The sequence below is a fragment of the Mus caroli genome, chromosome 4, assembly GCF_900094665.2.
Source record: "Mus caroli chromosome 4, CAROLI_EIJ_v1.1, whole genome shotgun sequence".
Classification (NCBI taxonomy): Eukaryota; Metazoa; Chordata; class Mammalia; order Rodentia; family Muridae; genus Mus; species Mus caroli.
This window is the reverse complement of record NC_034573.1, coordinates 114,298,263-114,320,259: the sequence shown is the minus strand read 5'-3', so window position 1 is coordinate 114,320,259 and position 21,997 is coordinate 114,298,263. Positions and strand designations below refer to the sequence as shown.

The following is a 21,997-nucleotide window of genomic DNA, read 5'->3' as shown; positions in this document are numbered from 1 at the left end:
AAAAAAAAAAAAAAAAAAAAAAAGCTGAAGACCTCTTACTGCTGAAGCATGTCTTTGGAGAGTCTTCAAAGGCTCTTCACTCATTGAAGCCGTCTTTGGATATTTAAGGCTATGGGACTCAGAGGTGAGAGATGAAGACCCAGAAGCCTGCTGGAGCCCTGCTTAGGATGTGTTGGGTTTGTGTGTGCTTGTGAATGTGTAGTGTGTATGTGTGTGAGTGTATGCATGTGAGCCTGTGTCATTGTGTGTTTCTGTGTGCATGTGAGTGTGTGTATGTGTGTGAGTGTGTGCATGTGAGCATGTGTCATTGTGTGTTTCTGTGTGCATGTGTGTGTGTATGTGAATCTATGCATATGAGTGTGTGTGTGTGTGTGTGAACGTGCACACACGTGGAGGCCTGAGGTTGACATCAGGTATCTTTCTCAGTCGTTTTTCATATAACTTTTGAGACAGTCTCTCTCTGAACCAGGAGCTCACCAGTCTGGCTACATGGGCTAGCCTACAAGCCCCAGGATCCTTCTGTCTTCACGGCCCCAGAATTGAAATTACAGGCACAGGCCACACATCCAGCTTTTATGTGGGTTGTGGGACCAATCTCAGGCTTTCCCACTAGTGAGACATGCGCTTTACCAACTGAGCTATATTCCTGTGCTGAGAGCCCATTTTTTATGCGTCAGGTGGTGATTGGTAGTGATTGGGTGGGCGTGGGTATGGATGGGGAAGGCCACTCTTTTCGGGTTAGGATAATTATAGTCTGATTGCCAAGGTTATCAGTACAGGCTTGGGAGTTAGATAATTTTGGATTTTAATCTTTGCCTTCTTTGGCTTTGTGACTCTGAATCTTTTAAAAAAAATCCTTAAGCCTATTTTCTTTCTTTTTAAAAATTAACTATTATTTTTGGTTACTTTGTTTTTCTTTGCCCTGCTTTATCCCCCTTTTCTGTTCTTCCTTCTCTTTTCTGCTCTTCTCTTTCCTCTTCTCAGATAGCCCCATTCTGCTTTTGTATAAAAGGCTAGATGCTGCCTATTAGAGGAAAATGTGATTTTTTTTTCTTTCTGCACCTGGCTTATTTCACTTAACATGATGATTTCTGGTTCCTCCCCCATCCCTCCAAATCATATACTGTTGATTTTCCTTATGCATAAATGATATTGCATTGTGTATATATGCCGTTCTCTCTCTCTCTCTCTCTCGTTTTTGCGTCTCTAGATTGGCTCCATCACTTGTCCAAGTGCCGTCTTTGATGTTTGTTAGGTGAATGTTTACGTCATCTGTCTCAGTGAGTTGCAGTGAGAGTCAAATTGATAAGACCTGCAGCATGCTTAGTTTAACGATCGGCATATCGAATGCATTCAGTCGATGCCAATAGTAATTCAGGCAATAGTAGTAACGGCTATGGCATCTCCCCAGCACTGTCACGATTGCCTTGCTTTCTGTGTACTCCAGGGGTAAGGTGTCAAGATTTTCCTCAGTCTTCCGAGAGGAGGAAGAAGCTTGGAGAGGTGAAAAAGACACCATCCAGCCGTGTAAATGGGGAGGTGGCCAACTGGTCAGTGACCTCTATGGCTCATGTCTCAGAAGGCTTAGAGATAGTTGAGTTCTCTAGCCTAAGCCAGGAACAGCATTCAAAATAAGACTCTAGGAGAGAGAAAGTGTGTGTGTGTGTGTGTATTAATCAAAAGGTGAGCTCTCTAAGCACCCAGCAATCTCCTAGTCACAGATGGCTCTTTTCCCTGCCATTTTAACACCAGTCTGAGACCACATTCTACGAGATCAGCCTCTTAGAAAATAAGTTCAACTAAAAGAGGCAAACGTCCCATTTCCCTGGGTCCCCATCCCAGCCTCCAACCCAACTCAAGACTTGGATGAACTCTAAGGTCAGAATGCTTGGCTTTTAGTTCCTTTTGTTTGTCTATTTTGTTTCTTTGAGATGGGGTCTCACCCTGCTGTCTTTGAACTCACTGTATCTCAGTGTTTGGGTACCAAGTGTGTGCTGGGATACTTGGCTCCATTTTCTGTCTCTTTGTGACAGAGTGATCCCTTCTACTCTCTGGTTTCCAAGTTCACTCAGTGCTGCACCCACATTTCCCACCTTTGGGAATGACTAGGGGCAGAAGCATCAATCTCCTGTCTGGGATGGCTCCTCTGAGTTCTATATTTCTTGCCTATAGTGACCAGGGAATTTTCCCTTATTGATTGCTTTCTGTAATCGAGCTTAACAAATAGAACTTCCCTCAAATGATTCTTCCAACTAAACTGATAGAAAGCTAACCTTGTTATATTTATTGACAGAACATTGAAATAAATATTATAGGTCTAGAGGGAATGTTTCAGCTCATTGATTTTTTTAAGGAAATAATAAATGGAGCCTATTCCCTTTGGCATATTATGCTGGGAATAATCTGAAAAAATGCTTAGCTTGTTCAACACAGAGCTTAGAAACCCTCCTTCCACTCCCGGCAGACCAGGGGCCCTTTGCATAAATCTGCTCTGGTCCAGACAATCAATTTTCAATTTTAATTATTTTTAAAACTCGTTTATTATTTGCTTGTTCAGTGAGTTGGGAGCTTTCCCTTTTAGTGAGTTTACAGGCACAGTGGTCAGGCCTCTGGCTTGAATCTGAATGCCCGGGATGGACTCCTTCCCTGTCCCTTGTGCCAGGGATTTTAGATCCAAAGCAGTGGTCTGCCAGCTCTGGACCACAAGCCAAAGCCAGCCTACTTCCTGTTCTTGTAAATAAAGTTTTATTGGAACTCATGTAAGAGCCAGGCACAGCAGAGTGCCATCCGTAAACTCAGTATTGAGAGTGTAAATAGATGGTGTCCAAGGGCTTGCTGGCCAGCTAGTCTAACTGAACTAACTAACTAGTCTAACTAGCTCTAGAGGTTCAGTAAAAGAAATGTGGGTCAAAGCAGAAGAAGACACTTGGTGTTGTCCTCTGACTTCCTCGCAGACATGCATGGGCAAGTGCTCCTACACATACATACACATACAACACACACCCATACACACACACACACACACACACACACACACATATCCACATACTACACACACATACACACACACACACACACACACACACACACACACACACACCACACCACACCACACACACCACACACACACCACACATACACTACACACACAGACTACAACACTACACACACACATACCACACACACACACATACCACACACACACACACACATACCACACACACACACATACCACACACACACACATACCACACACACACACANACNNNNCACACACACACACATACCACACACACACACATACCACACACACACACATACCACACACACACACACCACACATACACTCCATACACAGACTACACACACTACACACACACATACACATACACACACACACACACACACCATACAAAGTAAAGCCTCGTGCTGCCCTATGACCATCTCTAGCCCTCCAGCACTCAGAGGGTTATAATCACCTCCTCCATCACTTGGTGTACTTCCCACAGTCATTTCTTCCCTTGTTCTTACATCCCAGTGGAGGATCTGGTACCTGGCTTAAGGGGTTGTTTACTTGGGTGGTATTCATACGTGCCTCAGACATGGCTGGGTACCTAGAATGACTTGCATGGCCATCAGCAGCCCTTTGGGGAAATGAGCTTAAGCCTTGTTATACTCACGTCCAATCAAAGGTTTGGGTTACGTGACATCATCATTCTTGACCTTTTGTCCTCTCTGGCTGTTACCATGTCTTTGGCCTTCCATCCAGACCAGATTGACTGAGTTTCTGCTCCACCATTGTGCTGGTGTCCACCCCCACCTCCATTTTCAGTCCACTCTAATCTGGTGTCTATCTGTCTAGAGTCGGTGACTGAGCTTAGGTCCGTGTGTCTCCAAACTGCAAGGGCAGTGCTTCCAGAGCTCCCATCTCCCTGAAAAGCTCCCCAACAACAGGGTTTCTCCTCCTTCCCCATCTCTCCAGACTCTTAGCTGCTATGATGGTTAGACACTGTCAGTGTGGCTACAATTGGAATCACTTTGAAGACACAACTCTTGGTGTTCCTGTGAGAGTGTTTCTGGAGAAGTTTAATTGAGGAGGGAAGGCCCATTCTGAATAGAGTTGGCAACATTCCTGGGCTAGATTAAAAAAAAGGATAAAAAGAGAAAGTGAGTTGAGCAGTAGTTTTTATTTCTCTTGGCTTCCTGACTGTGAATGTAATGCCCAGCCACTTTGTGTAGCCGCCATGTGTTCTTACCAGGAGGGCATGTGGACTGTATCCCCTCAAACTGTGAGCTTATGGATTGTATCCCTTCAAACTGCAAGCTTATGGACTGCATCCCCTCAGACTGTGAGCTTATGGACTGAATCCCCTCAAACTGTGAGCTTATGGACTGAATCCCCTCAAACTGTGAGCTTATGGATTGTATCCCCTCAAACTGCGAGCTTATGGACTGTATCCCCTCAAACTGTGAGTTTAGTTAAATTGCTCTTGTCAGGTGTTTGGTTACATAGGGTCCCTTTCTAGTCCTATTTTATCTGTCCAGCTAAATTTAGGGATGCTATGGCAGTCACCTGAGTCCCTCCTCTTATCACGGGTGGAGGAAAGTCACAGCTCCAAGCCCCATTTATTCTACATATTTTCCTCCAATATCAACCAGCAGCCCAAATCTCTTTCCTGAACTCCTAAATAGATGTATACCTGATACGTGTAGCTCCTCCTGTTCAGCCCCCAGGCTTCTGCTGTCTCCTCTGCTCTCTGTAACTGGCTTCTCGATTCCTGTTCTTGCACCACTTCTCAGATTTCCATTTCTCTCTTGATGCACATGCGTTCTTATGTGCCCAGATCATCTTTCGCTTGGATAACTGATTAATTAATTAATTTGACAACTATGTTACTCTGAGCTACTCACGGGGGAAAATAATATTGAACAAGGCAGAATGTGTCTGAGCTTGGACTCTCCATTGACAAGAAGGCAAATATTTAATTAAGATCACTTCAGATAGATTTGTGGAGAAACTAAACATGAATGACATGAGCATAAGGGACCAGAGATGAGCTCCTGGGCACTGGGAGGGACTCTGAGGAGGGGATATTTCAGCTTAGACCTGGATGACAAAAATAAGCAGCCACGCAGGATTTTTCAAGGGGAAAGGACATTTGGTGAGATCTGAGGTGGGAATGAGCTTGCTTGCTCAAGGAGTGTGAAGAGGTGGTTGGTTGCTGCTGGCCCATCATGTGCATGGGGGAGGGGAGGCCAGCAGATCATATATTTAAAGAGGTGAGGGCCAGTGGAGCTGCGGCGTGGAGCCGTAACACTTTATATTTGACTGTAAGGTGAAGAGACGCCTTTAGGAGCACGTCAAGTCATTTTCTTTGATGATTATATACAGGGCCTAATTTTGTAGCGCTAGTTGGTCTGGAACTTTCTATGTAGTCCGAAATTCACAGAGACCCACCTATCTCTGTCTCCCGAATGCTGCGATTAAAGGCATATATACCGCCATGCCCAACCACACAGTATGTTTTGAGTATATCCACCTCCAAAATTTCCAACTATGCCCCCCTGTATCATTCCAACATATCACCTTCCTACATTTGCACTACTTCCTTTAAAAACATTTAACAAAATGCAGCATCTCTGGTTAGTGCTGTGCACATTTGTGATCGTGTGTGTGTGTGTGTGTGTGGTGTGTCCGCTATAGCTGCAGTAGTTCCATGAGCGTAACCTCCAACTCACATCCAGAGGAGTGAGTTCCGATGCACAAGTTAGGGAGCTCACTGTGGCCGCTGTGTGGGGAACAGGTGTGAGACATCATTGTGGAGGCAGGGGACATGGGGTCCCATGCATCTGGTGGCTAAGATGGGGATGGTACAAAGGAGCAGGAAGGGTGTGGAGGGGCAGGACTTGTTAGGAGGTAGTCAGCTGGTTTGTTGGTAGAAAAAACAGGGATCAAAGATACAGGAAAAGGGGGTGGGGATTCAAGAAAAGCCTCTCTTTCCTCACTCTCCGTGCTCCCTTCCTAGACAAGAGAAGCTACTAGTCATGGGCTTCATCTCTCCTCATGGGCCTGTTCTGGCAGTCTGTTGTAGAGAGGTCTGAGGGGCTAAAGTGTTCCGGCCTAAAGGCAGCCTGGTCTGGGGTGAGCCAACTGGCTGGGCCCCATCAAGGATTGGGCAAACCTGGAGGGGGTCAAGTCACCTCTCGAGCCTTATGCCGTGTTTGCCCTCTGAGCCAGAACTCCCATCCCTGTTGACCTGTGATAACCAAGCAGTAAGTACTCCCTAAGAGCCTCCAAGGCTGAGAGACTACATGAAGTCCTCCAGACTTTCTCAGCCCAGCTGAGTTCCAGTCATCTCTAGGCAGGAAGAGCAGAGGCCTTGGGGCAGCCAGCTAAGCTGTGGGGCCTTGGGTGATTGATTTCATATCCTTCGACTTCACTTTCTTCTTTGTAAGTGGGCAAATTAGTTCTGGCTTTTACTTAAGTTTTGAAGATTTGGTACGAAGACCTACTGTTCAGGCCCCTGGGGACTGATGGTTGCGTTCCTCTGTAGGCCAACAGGGAAAAGAGTTCAGTTTTTACAGAAGAAGGCACATTCTCCATAGGTAGGTTGAAGGAGAGTGATTTTTCCAGAACCTTCTAGTTACTGTCCTCCTGTGACCCATTCAGCTACCTGCTGCTCCCAGTGGTCAAATTCAGTGAGCAGAGATCTAGAGGCGTTACAGCCTCAGGGGCCAGACAGAAAACCAGTGAGATAGGCCTTGTGGGGAAGATGGCTCCATAAAGGGCATGCATGTGTGTGTGGGGTGGGGTGGGGTAGGGGTGGGTGGGTATGTGTCTGTGTGTAAGCCATGGCAGTACCAGCCATGGTTTATAGACCATAGAAAGTTAAGCATGATATTGTTAGACCTCCTGAGTTTTCAAGAGAAGTCAGAAATCTGGAATTTTATGTGACATCTCTTGAATTTTGCATGCTGGCAACTAAAGTCAATTAAAACAAAAAATACCAGCTTGGGCCAAACAAAGCTGCAGGATGCATTTGGCCTGCGGGAGGCCAGTTTGGGATGCCTGATATAGAACCGCAGAGGGACCCAGGAATAGTCACGATCTAACAATAGCCAGGTGCTCAAGCCAATAAAACGGCACAAGGAAACATTGAGGTTTCACGCCCATGGAGTCGGACCAGGGCCCCCAGAGTCTCACATCTGCAGAGGATGCTCATGCTGGCAGCTCTGCATTTCCTCTGCAGATGCTGCATTCTATCCAGTGCCTCTTGCGAGGGTTAGCCCGCTGAGGGCTGAACATGGAGGGCGCTGCTATGCCTTCTGTCAATGTGTGTATACGACTATTTATTTCTTCATTTATTCTACAAGCTCTTCTCATTATCATATGGGGTGCAATCCTGGTTTTGTGTCATGTTAAAAATTATTTGTAGGGCTAGGGAAAGAATAGTTTGTAAAGTGTGTGATGTGCATGTACGAGGAAATGAGTCTGTGTCCTCACTACGGCCTGATTCCCGGGTCTCATTAGCCAGTCAGTCTAGCCAAGTTGGTGAGCCTTAGACGGGTGAGGCACCTTGTCTGAAAAAGCAAGGTAGGTAGCTTCTGGGCAAATGGCACCTGAGACTGATCTCTGGCCATTACATGCACACATGTGCAGGTGCACACACATGAACATGCATCCCCGGCTATGGCACAAATTATTTGCAATAATAACAACCAGAAATGGTAAAATACGTGCTATGAGTACAAGCAAAAGATCATGGGAATTCTGAGAGGAGGTAAAGGAAGACAATGTGTTACCTTTGGGGACCTGGGAAGGTTTCAGAGAGGGGGTGTTTCTGGGTCTCAAAATTGCAGATGGCAGACCATGGGAATTCTTAGTGTCTGTCCAGCCCTGACCAACACACTGATCCACAGGAGGCTGGATGCCAGGCTTGGAAGAGGCAGGGGCTTTGGGAGCCTTGAAAGTCTGAGCTGTAACTAAGCTCAGAAACCAGTTTTCAGCAGAAGCGTGTTAGAGGGGGACATGGCTACTATTAGCTGTGTCTGCCCCTGCTCCGGGTGGCCTCCAAGTGGTCCTGGAGTCCTTGTGATACTTGCTCAGGATACTGACTGACCAGCTGTAATTCACATCTTCCTGATCTCTGCAGACAGATGAAGGGCCTGATGTTTCTTCATGGGCTCGGTGAAGAGGAGCAGGATGTGGGAAGTTCCCTCCTGTTGGGGCTCTGCAAAGATGACTATTCACAACTAGGGCTGGCAACTGAGGGTTGTCTTGACTGCTGCAGACCTAGCCATTCCATGATGGGACAGTGCAAGAGGTCTCTGGGCTCTGTCCACTGAGGAAGGTGGTGTGGGGAGGTCTCCTGACCACAGGCATTCACCGCATGCAGTTTCTGCAAATCTCCCCATCCGGCCTCTGCTAAGTCATCTCCTGGTTAGGGATGTGGCAGCATCTGTTTGTTGTCTTATTAGACATGGCTTCTCATCCAAGTCTCAACTTTCATTCCTCCATCTGGAGAAAAGTTAAGCCTAATTTCTTGAAGGTACGCACTTTTCAGTTAGTTCCATTGATACAAAGAATAAAACTGAAGTTTTATTAGTATTAGAAACAAGTCATACACATGGTTAGAAGGAATTGCTAGAGTAGTGTTATCGTCTTCATTATCGTTCTATTGTCATGAGGAGAAACGATGACCAAGGCAACTTATAGAAGAAAGCATTTAGTTGGGGGCTTGCTTATAGTTTCAGAGGGTTAGTCGATGATCATCATGGCAGGAGCGTGGCATTAGGTGGGCATAGTGCTGGAGCAGTAACTGAGAACTTATATCTTATCCTCAAGCCGGATGCAGAGAGAGGGAGGGGGAGGGGCAATAGGAGGGGAAGAGAGGGATTGTGTAAGGGAGGGAGTGAAGGAGGGAGAGAGGGAGGGAAGGAAGAATGGAGGGAGTAAGGGAGAGAGAGAGAGAGAGAGAGAGAGAGAGAGAGAGAGAGAGAGAGAGTGATGTGGGCTTTGAACCCTCAAAGCCCACCCATGAGTGACATACCTTCTCCAACAAAGCCATACCTCCTAATATTTCCCAAAACAGTCCCACCATTCAGGAACTAAGCATCCAAATATATGAGCCAATGAGGACCACTCTCATTTTTAAAAAATTAAGTATATTTTGTTTTACTAATTTTGAAAAAAAATTACTTTATTATCTTATATGTATTACTGTTTTGCCTGCATGTATGTATGTGCATCATGTATGTACCTTGGAGGTCAAAGAGGACATTGGATGCTCTGAGACTGGAGTTACAGACAGTTGTGAGGCACCATGTGGGTGCTGGGATTTAAACCTGGATCCTCTGGAAGAGCAGCAAGTGCTCTTAGTTGTGGAGCCATCCCATCAGCCCTCAAGTATAGTTTTAGTACACATTGCAGAATTAATCTATTTAGACTGAAGGTCAGCCTGCCGACTTTGGTGCTATTAAAGAATTATATATCACACTCACACGTCTATCCACACACACACACAGACCCACAGAAAAACATCTGGGAGGATTCCCACCAAAATGCTGACCGCAATGGCTGTAAGTTGGGGTCAGGAGGTCTCCCAAAGCCCCTCAAAGTTGCTCTTCAGAGGCAAGCATGGTGCCACACGTCTGTAGTCCCAGCACCCTTGGCTACACAACAAGTTCTAAAACAGTTGGGGTTACCTGAATATCTCTGTCTCAAAAGAAATTCAAAGTTGCTCTTTGGCTTGTGCAAGGAGATGGGCAAGAGCTTCATGGTGGAGCCTGGCAGGAGCCTGTAAGTCACATGCCGCTGAAGGGGGAATGGACCCCAGCGGACTCCTCTTTTTGTTCCTAGCTTCTAGTTGAAGGGTTTTGCTCTGCCACAGGCTCCACATGGCTACTCTGTTCCCAAAGGGCTTCAACACGGGCCAAAAGCCACAAGGACCCCTGAGACTATCAAAACCATGGGCCGAAGGCTACCTGTCTGCTTTATGCATCAGTTCCCTCAGGGATTTGTTAAGCAAATCCAGGGACCAAAGACCAGGGACCAAGACTCTGTTGGTTTTATTTTCCTCCTGTTCCTTTATCTTCACCTCTCCGTAGTTTCTATGGATGTAAATATCAGGGGTTTCAAGAAGGAAAACATTATTTTAGAAATTAGAAAAAAAATGTTGATATTTTGTATTTGCAAGTTTTTTTTTTTAAAAATCATCACGTTAATTTTAAAAATTAAAGAAAGAGAAATTGGGGCGGTGGCAGCAGGGTGGCTCATTAGGCAGAGGTGCTTGCAGAACGAAGTCTGGTGAGCTGAGTTTGATCTCTAGAACCCACGTAAAGAAGGAAGAAGAGGACCAACTCCAGAGATATCTTCTGACCACCTCCGCGTGTGACCCCCATCTCAGCCACACACACAGACAGACAAAAATAAATGAGGCAAATACAAATTACTGTCAGAATAAACGCCTGTGTATCTGTCTGTCTGCCTGCTTGCCTACCTTCCTACCCATTTTTATGTTTAGAGCCCAGACCTTAGTACCTGTTAGACAAGCATCGTGGTATATACTGGATGTCTTCACCAGCCCCTAAGCTAGTATTTAAAGACTATGGCTGAGGAATGGGCTAATGGACATAGACATCGCTCCTAAATCACTTTTTTCCCTCTCTGACCCTCTCTACCTCTACAAAGGACAGCCATCTACCCCACAGCTCTTTGTCGTTACTGGGACATAGGGTTACAATCCAAGGCCCGTCTCCTTGTCTTACACAGTTAATTTACCCATGAGATTTAGGACACTTTTACCATAATATTTATTCCATTTTATGGCTTTAAATATAACACTAACTCCTAATAATCAATATTGATTTAACTATAATATCTTATTTATAGACAGTCCCCTGGTTTGCATATGGACTCAAGCTATAATAGAACAGAAATCAGCCGCTTACTCTCCTGGACCCTGGCCAGCACCATCAGACTCTAATGAATGGCTGTGAGGCCAAGATGGAGTTTGTAGTTTGTGATGTTCACTGATCTCCACCCCCACCAACATGGCTGCCTCCTGCCCGCTAATGGGTCACTGGGGGCCAGGCATGCCCATTCTGATGTCCTGCCATCAATCTTAGGCTACAAACACCCCAAATGTAGAGACAACCAGCTCTAGGCAGAAGTGTGAATGCAATGAGACTTCGGTGGGTAGAGGAATATCTAGATGTAGAAAGGCTAAGCTGGGACTTGGAAGGACAGAGATGTGTCCCTACCGCATCCCAAGAGGCTCTGGGGAGGATCTCTCACGATGTTATTAGTGTGGGTAATAGAAGTTTCTGGGCAGCAAAGGCTGCAGCCATCTCTTGTAGGGACGGACACTGGCCTGGTCACTGTGATCTGGTGTGGTACAGGTTTGTGTTGAAGGGTAGAAAAGAAAGGCTCTGGAGAAAAGATAGTAGAGAAGCTGGAGAAGTTAAGGAGTTAACTTGGATGCATTTGCCCAGTGACTGCCCTCTACTAACTAGGACTTAATGTCTATTGTCCAGAACATGGCCCCTCTCTCAGAAGCTTCTGGAATCTTCACTCTATTTGATGAGGATGGTATTTATATCCTGCAGACTCTCTGTGAACACACACACACACACACACACACACACACACACACACACACACAGATTGTTTATTCATGTACACGTCTGAGAACAGCTCAAGATTCCCCAAGGCTTCAGCCCCATAAATCATCTCTTGCCCTTGGTTACAAATTAGGGTGAACCCCAGGACTTCTGGGGGAGTCTGGCTATCTTTCAATTCATGTAACACAGAGGGTGTAGTAGTTGGAGCTAGTGATGATCTGTTTTAACTGACTACTTCCTACAACCTAGGAGAGCCAGTTGTCACGCAGCATGTCTGTCGGAGAGTGTCTTCATTGTTAATGAAGGTGGGAAGAGCCCAATGTGGGCAGCACCATTTCATGAGCTGGGCTCTGGACTGAGTAAGAGAAAACTAGCTGGGTAGCAACCGGGGGGGGGGGGGGGGGGGGGGGGGGGGGGGGGGGGGGGGGGGGGGGGGGGGGGGGGGGGGGGGGGGGGGGGGGGGGGGGGGGGGGGGGGGGAGGGAGAGACAGAGAGAGAGAGAGAGAGACAGAGAGAGAGAGACAGAGAGACAGAGAGACAGAGAGAGACAGAGAGAGAGCGTGCCAACAAGGACCCATGTCCCTTCTGTTCTTGTCTGTGGGTGGGAAGCTTCTCTGAAGTCATGGACTACCACCTGCGGTTATAAGACAAAATAGGTCCCCTGTCCCCTGTCCCCTGTGCTGCTTTCTGTCAGGATGTTTTGTTGTAGCAACAGGAAGGATACTAGGATAGAGCTCCTGTAGGTATTTTGGCACTGTGTGGCCCACGAAGAAAACCAAATCAAAATAGAAACCATGAGTAAAATGTGCCTTGCAAGAGCCCCTATTATTTTCTTCATGTCCCAAATCCTTTCTTAGAGAACCCTGCCATTCCTCCCCCCACCCCACACACACATTCCAACCTCCATACAGTCCTAGGCACCTGTGCCCTCCATTCCTGTTCCCAGGTAACTTTATCAAGTGTGAACATCTATCTAAGCGGACCAATCAGATCCTTTCTCCCAACACAGGAACTAAATGAGTCAGGTGGGGTGGGAACAGGGTCACACAGTGTTAGGGGCTGATGTGGATGCTCCATCCTATTCGCTGTTCTTGAGACACACTTCCAGTTGTAGCAAGCCAACGTGAGGAGGCCACAAGAAGCATAATGATAATATTGACAGTGAGTGGGTTACTTACTGCTCATAGGCCAACCCCAAGCTTAAGGCCTCGGACAAGTTGTTCATTGTTTTCTCTCCTGGTTCTGAGGGTAAGCTGGAGTTGGCGGGCTGATTCTCACTCGGGCTCTGTCCTGCTGTTGTACTCAGATCATGACTAGGCCTGGCGCTATCTGAACTTGCAGCTCTCCTGCTTGGGTGGTATCTAGCGCTCAGTCGGCACTATCTTGCAACTGATGCTTATTGGCCAATGGTGGCTCTGGGCAAGGACCTCTGCTAGAGCTATTTCCACAGCTATTTCCTGTGTGGCTTGGAGTCCTGTTGCTTGTGCCTGGGTTCTAAGCAGATTTGTTCCCAGAGCAAGTGACTGAGGAGAAGGAAGCAAAAATCACCAAGTCACCTCAAAGGCCAGATCTTGAGCTATCACCGTGTCACCTCTACCCTCCTGGGACAAGCAAATCACAGGTCAGTGTAGAGCTCACAGCCACTCACAGGTGATTGGACGAGAGGTGACAAACCAACCAATCTAGAACAGTCACAGAGTTCCATCTTTGGCCAGAAGGGGAGCACCAGTTGCTCCTCCCGTTCTTTGCTCTGTCAGGCTCCTCCTGACAGCTTTTCCTTTTTTCTGTCATTGCCGGACCTGGGCTAAAGTGATCGGGAAGAATGGTGGTTTGCAGGGAGAGAAGGAATTGGACAAACAGTAATGATTTCTAATCATAATGGTTGCCAACCATGTGCAGAGACAGCTTCTATCTCTTTTAGTCCCCGGAAGACTCCGTGACTCCCATTTATAGATGAGAACGCTGAGATGTGGAGAGAACAGATGAGGAAACATGCTTCATTTTCGAACAGTAGATGCTCAAACTAGAAGAGGTTGGAATGATAAACTCTCCTCTCGTGTAGCACCTCCTAGAAGAAGCCAAGGAGCTAAAGAACCCCCCGCCTGCAGGTGTCTTCCCAGGGGGCTGGTCTAATGACTCAGGTGGTGAAGGGATTGCTGTGTGGGCAGGTGGACCCAAGTTTGGATCACCAAGACTCATATGAAAGCCACACTGGTGACCTGTGTCTGTAACCCCAGCACTGTGGGGCCTGCACTTGCAAAGGACCTCTGGGGCTGGCTGACCAGTCAGTCTAGCTAAATCTGTGAGGTCCAAACCCTGTCTCAAAAAATAAAATGGAGGGCTGGTGAGATGGCTCAGTGGGTAAGAGCACCCGACTGCTCTTCCGAAGGTCCAGAGTTCAAATCCCAGCAACCACATGGTGGCTCAAAACCATCCGTAACGAGATCTGGCGCCCTCTTCCGGAGTGTCTGAAGACAGCTACAGTGTACTTACATATAATAAATAAATAAATCTTTAAAAAAAAATGGAAAGTGATTGAGGAAGACACCAAGTGTTTACCTGTGGTCTCTACATTCAGTGTCTACACATGTGTGTGCACATGCACACAGAGCGAGACAAACACATGCACACACACACACACACACACACACACACAGAGACAGAGACAGATTCTTTCCAGATTTTCACCCTCTTGCCTTCAGAAGGTGGGTGAGGTCTCCTTCTGTCTTTGTAAGGCGACAGTAGCAGGTTCCAGCCATTGGATCAATCATATGGCTACATCTAAAGCTTGAAGCATGAATCATCTGTTCATTTGTATCTGTTTTGTTTGTTTTGTTTTTGAGACAAGGCTCACTATGTAGTCCTGGCTGTCCTAGAACTCCCTATGTGTGATTAATCCCACGGATTGAGACTATGACCACTCCTACAGTTTTGAGTCAGATTTGAAGCAAGTTTAATTAAATGCTGGCCAGGATGACGGACTCTGTCTGGCAAGGTGCATTCTAGGGTCCCCAGAAAATGGCTATGAGTCATATTATGGAGAGGCTTAAAAGGACAAACCTGTAAGGCCACAGTATGTCCCATCATGCCCAGTCAGGGGCAAATGTACGTCCTGAGGTATTTCCTGCCCATGTACCTCCTGACTACACGTGGTCAAGCACATCCACTACAGTTGAGTCAAACACACTTGTTTCAGGAAGCAGAAGCACGCGGCTTGTTATCTGACATAAATAGCCTCCAGCATCTCAGGGAATATCTTTCTTCTGTAAGGGGCTTACAGCTAAGCAGCATTTTTGTTTTATGGATCTCTTAGGCAAAGTAATTAAAACTTAAAACTTTGGCTCAGGTTAGACCGGGCTGGCCTTGAACTCACAGAGACCTGCCTGCCCCTGCCTCCCGAGTGCTGGGATTAAATGTGTGCATCACCTCACCTCACTATTTCCTTTTTAAGTGTCATATAGACTTCCTTCTATGTCGGGCTGGGGATAAACCAAACCTGACATAGAAGCCTGAAAAGAACACTATCGTTACGACAGGTTTAGACTAGTCATAGGTAGCAAACAAGTGGTAGCTGTTACTGTCATGTCACATAGAGATGATGTTTCCTTGTGCTGATGTACAATCTCTGATGCCTTAGAGACTCACTCTACCTACTGAGTCCCAAGGCAGACAGACCTGAGGGGAGAAAGATGGTTTCTCCCACGACGACTGCACCAATCCACAGCCTGCTGTTCTGGGTGGATGCTGAGCAGATGCCACTATGTCCCCCATTGGAGATGGCAGTGGCAGATGGGGCACATTTGGACGACACTAGCCTTGACTTGTGCCAGTGAGGAGATGCTGTCCCATGAAGGGGGTGGGGGTCTCAGCAGCCTGAAGACCTAGCTTTGAGCTGTATTTCCCTGGACCACTGAAAGGCCGATGTAGGTAGAAGAGTGGACTCTTCATGGGGACCCTGAAGAGGAGGGGGGCCTTCATAGAAGACGGGAGCAGCGCAGTTTCTAGGGTTTACCACCCCCTTTGAAGCTTGAGGAGCTGGGCATACCTCCCTCCATGTTTTTTTAACCTTACCTCAGTGACTCTCAGTGTAGGGAATCAGCAGACTGCACAGGCAGCCTCCTAAAAATACCTGTTCCCTAAAACCCAGTCACAGGCAGCTCAGAGCATGGTAGGAGGCCCAGCCTCTTTCCCCAAACCCTCTTTTCCTTGAGTTCTATGAGTAGGGCTCCCCCCAACCTCTCCTTTTGAGACAGAGTCTCATATAGCCAAGACTGGCCTCGAATTCACTATGTAGCCTAGGGTAACCCTGGTGCCTATCATACAGGGCACTGGGATTATGAGTATACATAGCCACTTCCAGGTTTTGTGCCATTGAGCCCAAACTCAGGCTCTGTGCTTGCCCAGGAGGCATTCCACCAGTGGAGAAACAGCCTAGCCCTGGCTTTGCTCCCTTAACGAAGTGGCCCATACACTGAGGATGGCCTGGATGGCTTTAGCCCCATTGTGGGAATCTCAGGCTTTTCCCACACAGTGGCACTATGCCAGCTAGGAGTACATTGCAACCTTTGCTATGCCCCTAGTTCATGTGTGGCCCTGTTTATGCTAACCAGGCCCATCTGGCAAGGACAAAGGCCCTTGCCACTGTGTTGTAGTGTTTCTTGACGCTTAGATACTCAGTGCCAGGTGTCAGCCACACCCTTTCCTCTTGCTCCAGGGGCATCGAGAAGCTCACAGGGTTCCCAGCTGCCTCTGACAACCCATGAACAGGCCACGGAGTCAGTTCAGGACGAGCAAACCACTCACTAAGGACTCTGGACACTCTGGGTGGCATTTCTGACACCCAGGAGCTTTGGGAGGCTCTGACAGTTACTGGTGGGGGCTGGGAGACAGGTAGAAGGAGAGGGAAATACATTTTTAAAGATAACCTGGAGGCAAATATAATATTTATACTTATTTATCCTCAGAGCTCACGCGCAAGGCCCCAGACATGTCTAATGAGCAGGAATTGCAAAATGGCCATGGGTCCTACTTGTTTGCCTTTGCCAAGGCTCCTGGCAGTCACACGGACCCATATTTTTCAACTGTGCAACCGCTGCAGGCAAAACGGCTGTAAGGAACACCAGAGCTTGTAGCAAGTGTCTGACTCCCAGAGGCATGGAACCACAAACCTGCCAACCCAGGAAAATGAGGTGTTCACCTCCCTTCCCCTTCACAGAATACAGGGCTTCCACACATAGGCATGCCCGAGCTCAGGGAGCTGACATACATATGCACACATACATACGCACTGTGAAGTGCACTGAGATCTTCTGTAGCCTCATGCCTCTTTCAGAGGCCCGTGGGCACATCCTTGCTCAGTTCCATACACACTGTCTGACAGGTGCAGCATAGGGCACACTGGGGCAGGATGTTTGATCGCAACAGTCTTGTTCTGGTCAGGACTCATATGTGTTCTGGCTGTAGGTCATAAGTGTGATCTCCTGGGACATCAAGGTGGTTCAGTAGGTATGGGTGCTTGCCACCAAGCCTGAGTTCAGTCTTCAAAACTCAAGTGGTGGAAAGAGAAAGCCAAGTTCTGTAAGTTGTCTTCTGACCTCCTATGTGTCACATATGAACACACACACACACAGAAACACACACACATACAGAGAGAGAGAGAGAGAGTAAATATATGAATATAAAAATAAACATGATGCCTTATGTATATAATCATGATAAAGAGATTAAATGGAAGGGAATGACACTGAATTTCCTCTATGGTTAACTTTAACTCAAGTAGCCATGCAGAGCATCTATATGTATAACTATATAAATACATCTACGGATACATATGCATACATTCAAACAGAAAAATATATGGTTATAAATAAATGTGTGCATATGCAAATGCTGCACAATTAGACTGGGGTTGGCTTCTGGGCCATACTCTTGGGCACAGATGAAGCCCTTAGCTGTGGGGACTGCATCTGCCCTGGCCAGGTCCTGAGTCCTCAGGCTGGGTCAGGCTTACTGCTATGCCTGTTGAAATCATCATTACTCCCTTTGTAGCACTTAGCACAGTTGTTGTCTGAGCGTTGTCTGTGATGCTGCCTTTCCCAGGCTGCACAGAGCGAGGGCTCAGCATTTACTAAGGAGGTTCTCAGTAAAGAGGCAGGTGACTGAAGTCAGGACCCCTCTCTGCTGTTGTGTGTCCTTTCTGTGTCCTCTGACCATCAAGTGGGCACCAGGAGGTACGTTTCTTTCAACGCCAACAGCAGTGAAAGCCTCAGCTCTGTCTGAAATGTGCAGCAGAGAACACAAGACCTACTGCAGTTTGTAACAAGGTGATCTCAGACTCTGGGCTGCTGGCAGCCTGGGTACCTGGGAAATGGCATCTCTCCACACAGACTCATGTTTACTTTAACTGGTTGCTAGTTGGTAATGGTTGGTGCTGTTTAATGGTGGTGGTGGTGAACTGTAGAACTTTTAGGGGCCAAAGCCTAGCTGTAAGAAGCCAATCTTTTCAGAGCAGGCCTTGAGGGTGATAGCCTGGCCCTAAGTCTTGTCTCATCTCTGGCTTTCATGATGTGACCAGATACCTCAATGCTCCAGCCAACAGAGACAAAGTGGCTCTCACCACCATACCTTCTCCCCCGCCCCCCACCATGATGCACTACACTCCCTGAGCTGCTTCTAAAGAGAAAAGGAACTCACATACCCTGTCACATGAGGTGAATCACTTTCTTATGAGATTGGATGTTTATGCACACAGGGTCAGTCTATAGCTCTGCCTGGGCTCAGTGGGATGATTTTCTTGCATGTAGGACAGTCACCGGGAGTGGGGGATCCTGGCACAATCTCCCTTTTCCTTTTCTTTGGGAATTTTGGGAGAAAGACTCCCATCAAATCTCAAGAGTTGATGGGAAGCAAGGATCATAACAGCAAGGCCCAACACAGTGACCATTTACTCGCAGATGCAGGTATCGTTTTCCCCTCCCACATTTCCAGGGCTCAGTGCTCCTACAAGGAGACAGGAAGCAGAGATGGGAGAATCTCTATGAACTTGTGGTCCCTGATGTATGCTGTGGGAAACAAAAACAACCTAAAGGCTGGGTCTCAAGCAAGGTGGAAGGCAAGGACCAACACCTGAGAATGTCCTCCGACTTGCACCACTTACGCCATGTCATGTGTTTTGTATGCCTCCCCCATCATATCCCCCTCTTTCAATCTCTCAGTCCGTCTCTCTCCATCCCTCTCTCCTCTTCCCTTCCCCTCAATATTTTTCTCTTCCTCCCTCTCTCAATCTCTTTCTCTCATTCTCTCTCTCTCTCTCTCTCTCTCTCTCTCTCTCTCACNCACACACACACACACACACACACACACACACAGGGGCCATTGAACTCTGTCTTCAGAACAATTGGTCCCACCACTGAATAGATCCTCAGACCTGCCACCTAGTCACCCCTGCCCTCTCACCTATTCCTACCTCAGCTTTTCTTATGCCTGTTATTTTGAGGGATGTGGAGGTAATGTCACGTCTGTATCTCACTGAATATGGGGCTAGCTCATGTAACAGGGAAGAATATAGGTAAGCGAGGTGCTACAATGGCTAAATTTGTTCCAGGAGCGCATGTTACTTTTGTGTCACTGTGACAAACACCTGGTGGAAATAACATTCATGAGGAAAAAGGAAAAATCCCTATCTTGGCTCAGGGATTCTGGAGAGTTCCATGCTTCCTCTCAGGGAAGGCAGGGCAGGGCAGCTCCATCTATGGTGGTAAGAGCGTGAAGTAGCTGGGGTTCCTGTGGTGGTAGACCAGAAAGCCGAGACAGCCAGCTGGGATAAGTGTCAGAGGCTTGTCTCTAGTGACAGTCATACTCCCACCAGCCAGGTTCCCCCTTCGAAAGGCTCCACTGCCCAAAAAAATAGGTCTACAAGCTGGGGACCAAGCACTTAAAACAAGAGTCTGTGGGAATGTTCTGGATTCAAACCATATCAAGCCAAAAGACAGCTTTTAGCAAAACTTCCTGAAGGCATCCTGACATTGTGTGACTGGAGCATTGTAGGGCTGCGAAAGAGAGTTTGGGAGTGGGGCAGTCAGTTGGAGAAATATCTGTTAAAAAAGGGCCATGAGTCTCTTTGACCTCAGCCCTGAGGTATTAATATCATTTGGGAGTCTCTGAAAGAGAGCTGAAGTCCATAGGTTTTTAGTTTGTTCCACTTGGGAACCCGGTCCAGCCCTTGCAGCCCAGATGTTGCTGTGATTTGAGCCCCGAGCACGCCATGGTCGGTTGGTCAGACAACTCTTCTCTTACCCTTCTGCAGGCAGCAGTGGGTGGTGGCTGCTTTGGAGCCTGTAGAAGAGGAACCGAAGGAAACTCTTGCACCAGGGACCTAAAGCTCATGCGGGGGGTGGGAGTGGGGGTGGGGGTGGGGGAACAAGAGTGGTTTGTCTCAAGGGGGCAAGTGTCCATGTGATCACCTCCCAGTGAGCCTCGCAGGCCGGTTTCTGGCTCCAGCTTTCCACAGGGACAGGGCTCCTTCTTGATGTCTGGGGACCTGACCTTTTCAAGAGGCCTACTAGGGGAAGTGGGTCTCCAGCTGGGCCCCTGACCCTCTGCCCTCTCCGGTTTGCAGCCCTTGGGGGAAGGACTCTTTGCAATGGTGACTCAGCCCTTGGCCATGGGTGGCCGGGCTGCATTGGCTAGGCGGGGTCCCTGCAGCTGGCAGAGCTCGCTTCCGGCCAGTCTGGGTCCTGCACTTTCTCCCTTCACCCTTGACTTTTAATTTTGGAAATCTTCAAACCTATGGACAAGTTTGGAAGAATAGTGACCCATGAAGCCTGTTTGCAGAGTCTGTTGAAACGTTGCTACATTGTTGCAGCCGGCTCTTTTTGATACAGTATTTCCAGGTGAGTTTGGATATTGTGGCTCTCATCTCCAAATACTCCTGATAACCTTAAGAATAAAAACATCCTTTACAGTTATAACGTCTCGTGTGAGAAGATCAATAGCAGTTCCAAAGGAACGCTTGAGTTCAGTCGTCTTTCTCAACTGTTCTAAAATAATGTTTTATATCTTTTGTTTAAAGTACATCATTTGCACTCTGGGCTGGGAGGATGGTTCCGTGCTTGTCATGCAAGCATGAGGACTTGAGTTTGACCCCAGAACCTATTTAATAAAAGGTGGGTATGGTGGTGACACTTTGTAATCCCAGGGTTGGGGAGGTGGTGACAGACAGCTCCCTGCTTGTGGGACAGCCAGTTTTAGCCTACTTGAGCTCCAGGCCAGTGAGAGAACCTGTCTGAAAAAATGGTGCCTGGGGCTGGAGAGATGGCTATGGCTTCAGAGTGTTTACTGCTCTTTTAGGGAACTTCCATTCAGCTCCCAGCACCCAAGGCAGGTAGCTCACAATCACATGTAATTGCAGCTCCAGGGGATAGACACCCTCTCTGGCCTCCACACATACCTGAACACATGCAGCATCCACACACAGACTTAAACATACACATGAATAAAAATAAAATAGAATAAAATAAAAAGTAAAAACAAAAATAAAATATATCTTTAGAAATTATTTTTAAAAGGTAGATGATACTTAAGGAATGGTTACACTTGAGGTTGTACTCTAGTCTCCTCACAACATGCATACACACATGCAGCCTTACATATGATCAACTGCATGTACATGTACAACCTCATACATATGGAATATCTGTGTGCATACATGCAACCTTACACATATAAACATGCGTGTGTATATGTGCAACCTCACACAAATGAATGTGTGCATGTATGTGCATAGCTTCATATATATGAACATGTATGTATACACATATGGCCTTGCACATATGAACATGTGTGTGCCTACATAGTAGCTTCTACATATGAATGCATGTGCCTACATGCAGCTTTATACATGCATGTATGCATGCACACGTGCAGCCTCACACATATGAATATGTGTATGCACACACATTTGAACTAGCATCTCCCCAGGTAATACTTCTTTATGGTTTACGTTTTATCTTTTAAGAATAACCCTCTTACCTTTTTTTTTTCTCTTACCATATTTAACTTTTGAAGACTGCAGGCCTTTTGGTTTGGTACAGATCTCCTGTTAAGTTTACTGACTTGTTTTCTCCTGGTATAATTTAACCCAGCCCCGATTTTGTCTTAAACTGGTTAGTCCTAGTTGTCAGCAGCTGGCTGCTGAGGCTGTGGGTGGACAAGCTTCACAAGGTCCCGGGCGTTTGGGTTGCTAATGTTGCTGTGCACCAGGACTGTGCCCAAACTTATTTGAACTTTTCCTTCCTTCCTTCCTTCCTTCCTTCCTTCCTTCCTTCCTTCCTTCCTTCCTTCCTTCCTTCCTCCCTCCCTCCCTCCCTCCCTCCCT

General features: G+C 47.2%; 1 long non-coding RNA gene across 1 annotated transcript in view; it reads left to right on the top strand.

Annotated features, from left to right (window-relative positions):
* LOC110293669 overlaps window positions 1–21,997 on the top strand; it is a 46,474-nt gene that overhangs the window by 21,702 nt on the left and 2,775 nt on the right. The gene's annotated exons all lie outside the window — the stretch shown is intronic.